Genomic DNA, 10,140 nt, shown 5'->3' with positions numbered 1-10,140 from the left:
ATCATCTAAGAGACATTTATTAGTAGGTAGACGTAGCCTGGCATGGCATGCAGGTAAATACTCTTCATCCTTCGGAGGAGGATGATGAAGATAGTGCCTAAGTTGAAGCGTGAAGCAGGAATGGGTCTCTGGAACTGCTTGGTGGTACAGAGAAGTGTTGCTCGTCGAGTACGTGTGTGTGTGTGTAAGAGAGATATGTGATCCAATGCATGTACGGCGTGTGTGTGTTTGTCTGTTAGGTGTGTTCTCTCTCTCTCTCAACACTGCTCTACTATATATAATGAGCATACCAAACATTAGGAGCCTGAGGTGCACCCCCACCCCCCAGAACAGCCTCAATTTGTCAGGTCATGAACTCCAAAGTTGACTCCATTCTCACAGTTGTGTCAAGGGCCGCTGCTCTGGCCCCCCAATGGTGGAACAAACTCCTCTCACTGCGCCATGGACAGCGGAGTCAATCACCACCTTCCGGAGACACCTGAAACCCCACCTCTTCAAGGAATACCTAGGATAGGATAAGTAATCCTTCTCCCCCCCCTTAAATGATTTAGATGCACTATTGTAAAGTGGCTGTTCCACTGGATGTCATAAGGTGAATTCACCAATTTGTAAGTGCGCTCGGATAAGAGCGTCTGCCAAATGACGTAAATGTAATGTTCATTGGGTGTCAGACTCTTCTTGACACATACAGGGAAACTGTTGAGCGTGGAAAAACCCAGCAGCGTTGCAGTTCTTGACTCAAACTGGTGCGCTCTGGCACCTTACTACCACACCCTGTTAAAAAGGCACCTACTACCATACCCTGTTTAAAGGCACCTACTACCATACCCTGTTTAAAGGCTTCTACTACCAGACCCTGTTTAAAGGCACCTACTACCAGACCCTGTTTAAAGGCACCTACTACCATACCCTGTTTAAAGGCACCTACTACCAGACCCTGTTTCAAAGGCACCTACTACCATACCCTGTTAAAAAGGCACCACTACCATACCCTGTTAAAAGGCACCTACTACCAGACCCTGTTTAAAGGCACCTACTACCATACCTGTTTAAAGGCTTCTACTACCATACCCTGTTTAAAGGCACCTACTACCAGACCCTGTTTAAAGGCTTCTACTACCATACCCTGTTTTAAAGGCACCTACTACCATACCCTGTTTAAAGGCACCTACTACCATACCCTGTTTAAAGGGCACCTACTACCATACCCTGTTTAAAGGCTTCTACCACCACTACCCTGTTTAAAGGCACCTACTACCATACCCTGTTAAAAAGGCACTCAAATATTTTGTCTTGCACGATTCATCCACTGAATGACACACAGGCACAATCCATGTCTCAAATTCTCTCAAGTCTCAATTCTCTCAAGATTGAAGTGGCTTTATCAGGTGACGCTCAATAAGGGATCATCGCTTTCACCTGGGCTTGCATGGTCAGTCTGTCATGGAAAGCGCAGGTGTTCTTAATGTTTTTGTACACTCAGTGTATATATGTACTTTGTGTTTCTGTTAACGTGTGTGTGTGTAACTTCACGCTACGAGCGGCCCCAGGCTGGAGCTCTACGTGGTGTGTGAGCCATATTGCCCCGGTTGGGGCCATGCGTCCTCCTCGCTCGGCCTTATGGGGAGCCGCCAGAGTTGCGGAAGTCGTGGCGGATCTTAAAGGACACCGTGACATCCCCGTCCTCCTCACGCTGAGGGACCACCTTGATGAAGAAACCGATCTTATTGGATTTTCTGAAGGCCACCACGCTGGAGGGGAGACAAGGCCAGAGATTGAGATAGTGGGGACGAGGGCCAGAGAGAAGGTTAGGAGACCAGAGGCCAGGAGGGAAGGTTAGGGAGACCAGGGCCAGAGAGGGAAGGTTAGGAGACCAGAGCCAGAGAGGGAAGGTTATGGAGCTAGGGCCAGAGAGGGAAGGTTAGGAGACCAGGGCCAGAGAGGAAGATTAGGAGACCAGGCCAGAGAGGGAAGGTTAGGAGACCAGGGCCAGAGAGAAGGTTAGGAGATGAGGGCCAGAGAGGGGAAGGTTAGGAGACCAGTGGCAGAGAGGGAAGGTTAGGAGATAAGTGGCAGAGAGGAAGGTTAGGAGATGAGTGGCAGAGAGGGAAGGTTAGGAGACGAGGGCCAGACTCCCCCCATCTCCTTATATTCCCTATGAAGTACATTTGTTTTAGAGCTAATGTCATTTCTCCTCAGTTCTGACCATGTCGTCACCCTATAATCGGTGTGTGTGTACGTGTGTGTACCAGCGTGTGTGTGTGTGTACCAGCGTGTGTGGTAGTGTACCAGCGTGAGTGTGTGTGTGTGTGTGTCTGGCCAGCGTGTGTGTGTGTGTGTGTGCGCGTGTGTGTGTGCCAGCGTGTGTGTGTGTGTGTGTACCAGCGCGTGTGTGTGTGTGTGTACCAGAGTGTGTGTGTGGAATGTGTGTGTGTGTACCAGCGTGTGTGTGTGTGTGTACCAGCGTGTGTGTGTGTGTGTGTGTGTGTGTGTGTGTGGTGTGTGTGTGTGTGTGTGTGTGTGTGTGTGTGTCTGTGTGTGTGTACCATGCGTGTGTGTGTGTGTGTGTGTGCCAGAGTGTGTGTGTGTGTGTGTGTGTGTGTGTGTGTGTGTGTACCAGCGTGTGTGTGTGTGTGTGCCAGCGTGGTGTGTGTGTGTGTGTGTGTGTGTGTGTGTGTGTGTGTGTGTGTGTGTGTGTGTGTGTGTGTCTTACTCTGGGTGCGTCCTGGAAGTCCTGTGGCTCAGCCAACTCGGTCAGTAATCTGCTGCAGCATCCTTCCCTGCCAGGACCAACCTCCTTGGTAGGAACCATCACCTATAACACATCATCATCATCATCATCAACAACAGAGGTCAGGGGTGAATCCTTCCCTGCCAGGACCAACTCCTTGGTAGGAACCATCACCTATAAAACATCATCATCATCATCAACAGAGGTCAGGGGTGAATCCTTCCCTGCCAGGACCAACTCCTTGGTAGGAACCATCACCTATAACACATCATCATCATCATCATCATCAACAACATCATCATCATCAACATCATCAACAACAGAGGTCAGGGGTGAATCCTTCCCTGCCAGGACCAACTCCTTGGTAGGAACCATCACCTATAACACATCATCATCATCAACAACAACAACAGAGGTCAGGGGTGAATCCTTCCCTGCCAGGACCAACTCCTTGGTAGGAACCATCACCTATAACACATCATCATCATCATCAACAGAGGTCAGGGGTGAGAGGTCAGCAGTAGGGTTACAAAGGAAGGGTATATTCCTGGAAACGTCTTAAAATGTTCCAGTAAACTACCAGAACGTTGGTATCGTTCACAGGATTTTCTGTCATCTATAACAAGACATCAAGTGGCACTTTTGGGTAGCTGTCTATTCCCTCCGTGTGGCCTAATCACAATATGATTAAATAAGATGATTTAAAAAAAAGGAAGAAAAGCTTTTTTAACTGTATTTGACCTTTATTTAACTTGGCAAGTCAGTTAAGAACAAATTTTTATTTACAATGACGGCCTAGGAACAGTGGGTTAACTGCCTTGTTCAGGGGCAGAACGACAGATCTGCTCGGGGTTTGAACTTGCAACGCTCCGGTTACTAGTCCAACGCTCTAACCAATAGGCTACCCCTGCCGCCTCTACACTCTAACCACTAGGCTACCCTACGTGACCCTACACTCTAACCACTAGGCTACCCTGCTGCCTCTACACTCTAACCACTAGGCTACCCTACCTCCCTCTACACTCCTCAACCACTAGGCTACCCTACCTCCTCTACACTCTAACCACTAGGCTACCCTACCTCCTCTACACTCTAACCACTAGGCTACCTACCTCCTCTACACTCTAACCGCTAGGCTACCCTACCTCCTCTACACTCTAACCACTAGGCTACCCTACCTCCTCTACACTCTAACCACTAGGCTACCCTACCTCCTCTACACTCTAACCGCTACGCTACCCTACCTCCTCTACACTCTAACCGCTACGCTACCCTACCTCCTCTACACTCTAACCACTAGGCTACCCTGCCGAATGACAAAGATACAAAACATCAAAATATAAAACATTTACTGAGTGAATAACATCAGTGTTTAAAATTTTTACATTTTATTTACTATGCTCATTTGCATGTTGTTGTCAAATGTTTTGTGGCCAAATTGGTCGAAGTTGTGAAACAAAGTCAGTAGTCGGAAGAGATGCTGAGAGAAAATAATTTAACTGTTGACTTAAAATGCTTTTTCTAAAATACACTATTTTCTGTTGAACCATATGGTCTATCTACTAGAAACGTGTAACACAAAAAAAATAACACAAATATATATTAGAATACATTAGTTATTCAAGTATAAATTACCAAAGTTGTGTGAGAAAATCTATAGCAATCTGTTCATTACAATAATGACTGCAGATTCTGGTATCTTTGGTAAATTAGCGGCAGCTTCGTAAACATAGTCAGTAGTACCTTTGCAGTGCTGTTGATGTCCTCTGGGTCTCCTTCCTCACAGCCCACCAGGGTGACGTGGGTAACACTCTCCACGGGGTTGGTCAGGGTGAGCAGCACCTGGCACTCCTACAGACAACATGATACCACTCATACTGTAAGTCATTCTGCTACCCTACAGACAACATGATACCACTCATACCGTAAGTCATTCTGCTACCCTACAGACAACATGATACCACTCATACTGTAAGTCATTCTGCTACCCTACAGACAACATGATACCACTCATACTGTAAGTCATTCTGCTACCCTACAGACAACATGATACCACTCATACTGTAAGTCATTCTGCTACCCTACAGACATGATACCACTCATACTGTAAGTCATTCTGCTACCCTACAGACAACATGATACCACTCATACTGTAAGTCATTCTGCTACCCTACAGACAACATGATACCACTCATACTGTAAGTCATTCTGCTACCCTACAGACAACATGATACCACTCATACTGTAAGTCATTCTGCTACCCTACAGACAACATGATACCACTCATACTGTAAGTCATTCTGCTACCCTACAGACAACATGATACCACTCATACTGTGATCATTCTGCTACCCTACAGACAACATGATACCACTCATACTGTAAGTCATTCTGCTACCCTACAGACATGATACCACTCATACTGTAAGTCATTCTGCTACCCTACAGACAACATGATACCACTCATACTGTAAGTCATTCTGCTACCCTACAGACAACATGATACCACTCATACTGTAAGTCATTCTGCTACCCTACAGACAACATGATACCACTCCATACTGTAAGTCATTCTGCTACCCTACAGACATGATACCACTCATACTGTAAGTCATTCTGCTACCCTACAGACAACATGATACCACTCATGCCGTATCGTCATTCTGCTCCCCTACAGACATGATACCACTCATACTGTAAGTCATTCTGCTACCTACAGACAACATGATACCACTCATACTGTAAGTCATTCTGCTACCCTACAGACAACATGATACCACTCATACTGTAAGTCATTCTGCTCCCCTACAGACATGATACCACTCATACTGTAAGTCATTCTGCTACCCTACAGACAACATGATACCACTCATACTGTAAGTCATTCTGCTCCCCTACAGACATGATACCACTCATACTGTAAGTCATTCTGTCCCTACAGACAACATGATACCACTCATATTGTAAGTCATTCTGCTACCCTACAGGCAACATGATACCACTCATACTGTAAGTCATTCTGCTACCCTACAGACAACATGATACCACTCATACTGTAAGTCATTCTGCTACCCTACAGACAACATGATACCACTCATACTGTAAGTCATTCTGCTCACCCTACAGACAACATGATACCACTCATACTGTAAGTCATTCTGCTACCCTACAGACAACATGATACCACTCATACCTGTAAGTCCATTCTGCTACCCTACAGACAACATGATACCACTCATACTGTAAGTCATTCTGCTACCCTACAGACATGATACCACTCATACTGGGTAAGTCATTCTGCTACCCTACAGACAACATGATACCACTCATACTGTAAGTCATTCTGCTCCCTACAGACAACATGATACCACTCATACTGTAAGTCATTCTGCTACCCTACAGACATGATACCACTCATACTGTAAGTCATTCTGCTACCCTACAGACATGATACCACTCATACTGTAAGTCATTCTGCTACCCTACAGACAACATGATACCACTCATACTGTAAGTCATTCTGCTACCCTACAGACATGATACCACTCATACTGTAAGTCATTCTGCTACCCTACAGACATGATATCACTCATACCGTAAGTCATTCTGCTACCCTACAGACAACATGATACCACTCATACCGTAAGTCATTCTGCTCCCATACATGTTCCATTACTTGAATAATCGACTTGCCTTCTGGAAGCGCAGGTTTGGAATGGACATTATTCTGACCTCAGGGATGTAACTCCTTTAGGATGGAAAATAACATCACTTTACTGAGAAATAATACAACACTACCAACATTCAAGAGTAGAAAACAAAGGTGAATGTGTTTCGGTACAGAGGAGATGCTAAGCAATACTTACACAGCCACCAGTTGGATTTTTGAATTTTATTGAAGTTGGGTTGAATTCTGGCTTGCTCAGATTGTGCTCACATTTCTAGGAATAAAAAAAAAATGTATCACGAGAAATTAAGAGAAACAAACAACAGTAAACCAGTAGTAAAATGCCCTTCCTGAGAAGATTAGTGTAAAGCACTGTGTGTCGCAAACTGACCCTGCATCGCAGAGAGCGCTTGATCAACAGGTGTTTGTGTTTGGGGTGGAGCTGAGAGGCTCCGGCTGGCTGGAAGTCAGGCTGGAGCAGCCGCTGACGCAATGATGTCACTGTATTACACACACCAGGAAGTTAACACAACATGGGTCAACTCGACAACGAGGGAGTTCACAACACGGAGTTAACTAGACAACACGGGAGTTAACTAGACAACACGGGGAGGAACTCGACAACACGGGGAGTGAACTCGACAACACGGGGAGTGAACTCGACAACACGGGGAGTTAACTAGACAACACGGGAGTTAACTAGACAACACGGGGAGTTAACTAGACAACACGGGAGTTAACTCGACAACACGGGGAGTTAACTAGACAACACGGGAGTTAACTAGACAACACGGGGAGTTAACTAGACAACACGGGGAGTTAACTAGACAACACGGGGAGTTCACAACGCAGGGAGTTAACTAGACAACACGGGAGTTAACTAGACAACACGGGAGTTAACTAGACAACACGGGGAGTTAACTAGACAACACGGGAGTTAACTAGACAACACTGGAGTTAACTAGACAACACGGGAGTTAACTAGACAACACGGGGAGTGAACTCGACAACACGGGGAGTGAACTAGACAACACGGGAGTTAACTAGACAACACGGGAGTTAACTAGACAACAAGGGAGTTAACTAGACAACACGGGGAGTGAACTAGACAACACGGGAGTTAACTAGACAACACGGGAGTGAACTCGACAACACGGGGAGGAACTCGACAACACGGGGAGTGAACTCGACAACACGGGGAGTGAACTCGACAACACGGGGAGTGAACTCGACAACACGGGGAGTGAACTCGACAACACGGGGAGTTAACTAGACAACACGGGAGTTAACTAGACAACACGGGGAGTTAACTAAACAACACGGGGAGTGAACTAGACAACACGGGGAGTCAACTAGACAACACGGGGAGTCAACTAGACAACACGGGAGTCAACTAAACAACACGGGGAGTCAACTAAACAACACGGGGAGTCACCTAGACAACACGGGGAGTCACCTAGACAACACGGGGAGTTACCTAGACAACACGGGAGTTACCTAGACAACACGGGGAGTTACCTAGACAACACGGGGAGTTACCTGACAACACGGGAGTTAACTAAACAACACGGGGAGTTAACTAAACAACACGGGAGTTAACTAAACAACACGGGGAGTTACCTAGACAACACGGAGTTACCTAGACAACACGGGGAGTTACCTAGACAACACGGGGGAGTTACCTAGACAACACGGGGGAGTTACCTAGACACGGGAGTTACCTAGACAACACGGGGAGTTACCTAGACAACACGGGGAGTTACCTAGACAACACGGGGAGTTACCTAGACAACACGGGGAGTTACCTAGACAACACGGGGAGTTACCTAGACAACACGGGGAGTTACCTAGACAACACGGGGAGTTACCTAGACAACACAGGGGAGTTACCTAGACAACACGGGGAGTTACCTAGACAACACGGGAGTTACCTAGACAACACGGGGAGTTACCTAGACAACACGGGGAGTTACCTAGACAACACGGGGAGTTACCTAGACAACACGGGAGTTACCTAGACAACACGGGGAGTGACCTAGACAACACGGGAGTTACCTAGACAACACGGGAGTTACCTAGACAACACGGGGAGTTACCTAGACAACACGGGGAGTTACCTAGACAACACGGGAGTTACCTAGACAACACGGGGAGTTACCTAGACAACACGGGGAGTTACCTAGACAACACAGGGAGTTCACAACGCAGGGGGTGAACTAGACAACACTGGGAGTTACCTAGACAACACAGGGAGTTCACAACGCAGGGAGTGAACTAGACAACACGGGAGTCAACTGAAGACAACACGGGGAGTCAACTAGACAACACGGGGAGTCAACTAGACAACACGGGGAGTCAACTAGACAACACGGGGAGTCAGCTAGGACAACACGGGGAGTCAACTAGACAACACGGGGGAGTTCAAGGCGCAGGGAGTCAACTAGACAACACGGGGGAGTCAACTAAACAGCACGGGGAGTCAACTAGACAACACGGGAGTCAACTAGACAACACGGGAGTCAACTAGACAACACGGGGAGTTCACAACGCAGGGAGTTAACTAGACAACACGAGGGGAGTTAATGAAGAATATAACTTGTAAAATGCCTCATGAGCTTCGTTCATCAATCTTTACCAATCACAGACTAAAATAGAACCTTGTTTCACAACAATGTTTGTAAACTATGTAAATGCGAACACTGTACAGCCCTCATAACATGGGTAAAACTACGATGTTGATATCATGGATGGTCATTTCATCCATAGCTCTGTCATTTAATTTGACAGTGGTTACATTTCTCCAGTCCTTCTTTAGCAAAACAGTTTTGTTATCGTTTCAATTAAGGATTCTAGCTTTAAAAAACTAGTGATCATTGTTTCCCTCAGGTAGGTTGATGGGTCTAGTGTAGGGTTTGTGTCATGTTCGAGGTCAAGGGTTAGTGGTTCGGCTTAGGGGTGGATATCTCTTACCCCTCAGGTAGGTTGGTGGGTCTAGTGTAGTAGTCTTCAGGCAGTGGTTCCACCTCGTCTAAGGCCTGGGCTGGCTCTATGTTAATCTCCTTCTGGTCTTCACCTTCCTTCAGACTGGAATAGCAGAAAGAGGGCCATTATAGGAGACAGACACAGACACAGTGAGGGCCATTATAGAAGACAGACCAGTGAGGGCCATTATAGGAGACAGACACAGTGAGGGCCATTATAGGGAGACAGACACAGTGAGAGGGGCATTATAGGAGACAGACACAGTGAGGGCCATTATAGGAGACAGACACAGTGAGGGCCATTATAGGAGACAGACACAGTGAGGGCCATTATAGGAGACAGGGACAGACACAGTGAGGGCCATTATAGGAGACAGGACAGACACAGACACAGTGAGGGCCACTATATAGGAGACAGGGACAGACACAGTGAGGGTCATTATAGGGAGTCAGGGACAGACACAGTGAGGCCATTATAGGAGACAGGGACAGACACAGTGAGGGCCATATTATAGGAGACAGGCACAGAGGGCCATTAGAGACAGGCACAGTGAGGGCCATTATAGGAGACAGACACAGTGAGGGCCATTATAGGAAACAGGGACAGACACAGTGGGAGGGCCATTATAGGAGACAGGGACAGACACAGTGAGGGCCATTATAGGAGACAGGGACACACAGTGAGGGCCATTATAGGAGACAGGGACAGACACAGTGAGGGCCATTATAGGAGACAGACACAGTGAGGGCCATTATAGGAA

At 46.8% G+C, this 10,140-nt stretch overlaps 1 pseudogene; it reads right to left on the bottom strand.

The window, feature by feature from the left end:
- Positions 1-3,981: 3,981 nt before the first annotated feature.
- On the bottom strand, positions 3,982-9,489 carry LOC135538531 (dynactin subunit 4-like; annotated as a pseudogene).
- Between the last annotated feature and the right edge of the window lie 651 nt (positions 9,490-10,140).

The sequence above is a fragment of the Oncorhynchus masou genome, unplaced genomic scaffold, assembly GCF_036934945.1.
Source record: "Oncorhynchus masou masou isolate Uvic2021 unplaced genomic scaffold, UVic_Omas_1.1 unplaced_scaffold_9780, whole genome shotgun sequence".
NCBI lineage: Eukaryota > Metazoa > Chordata > Actinopteri > Salmoniformes > Salmonidae > Oncorhynchus > Oncorhynchus masou.
The sequence above is the reverse complement of the archived record's forward strand: the minus strand, read 5'-3'. Positions and strand labels throughout refer to the sequence as shown.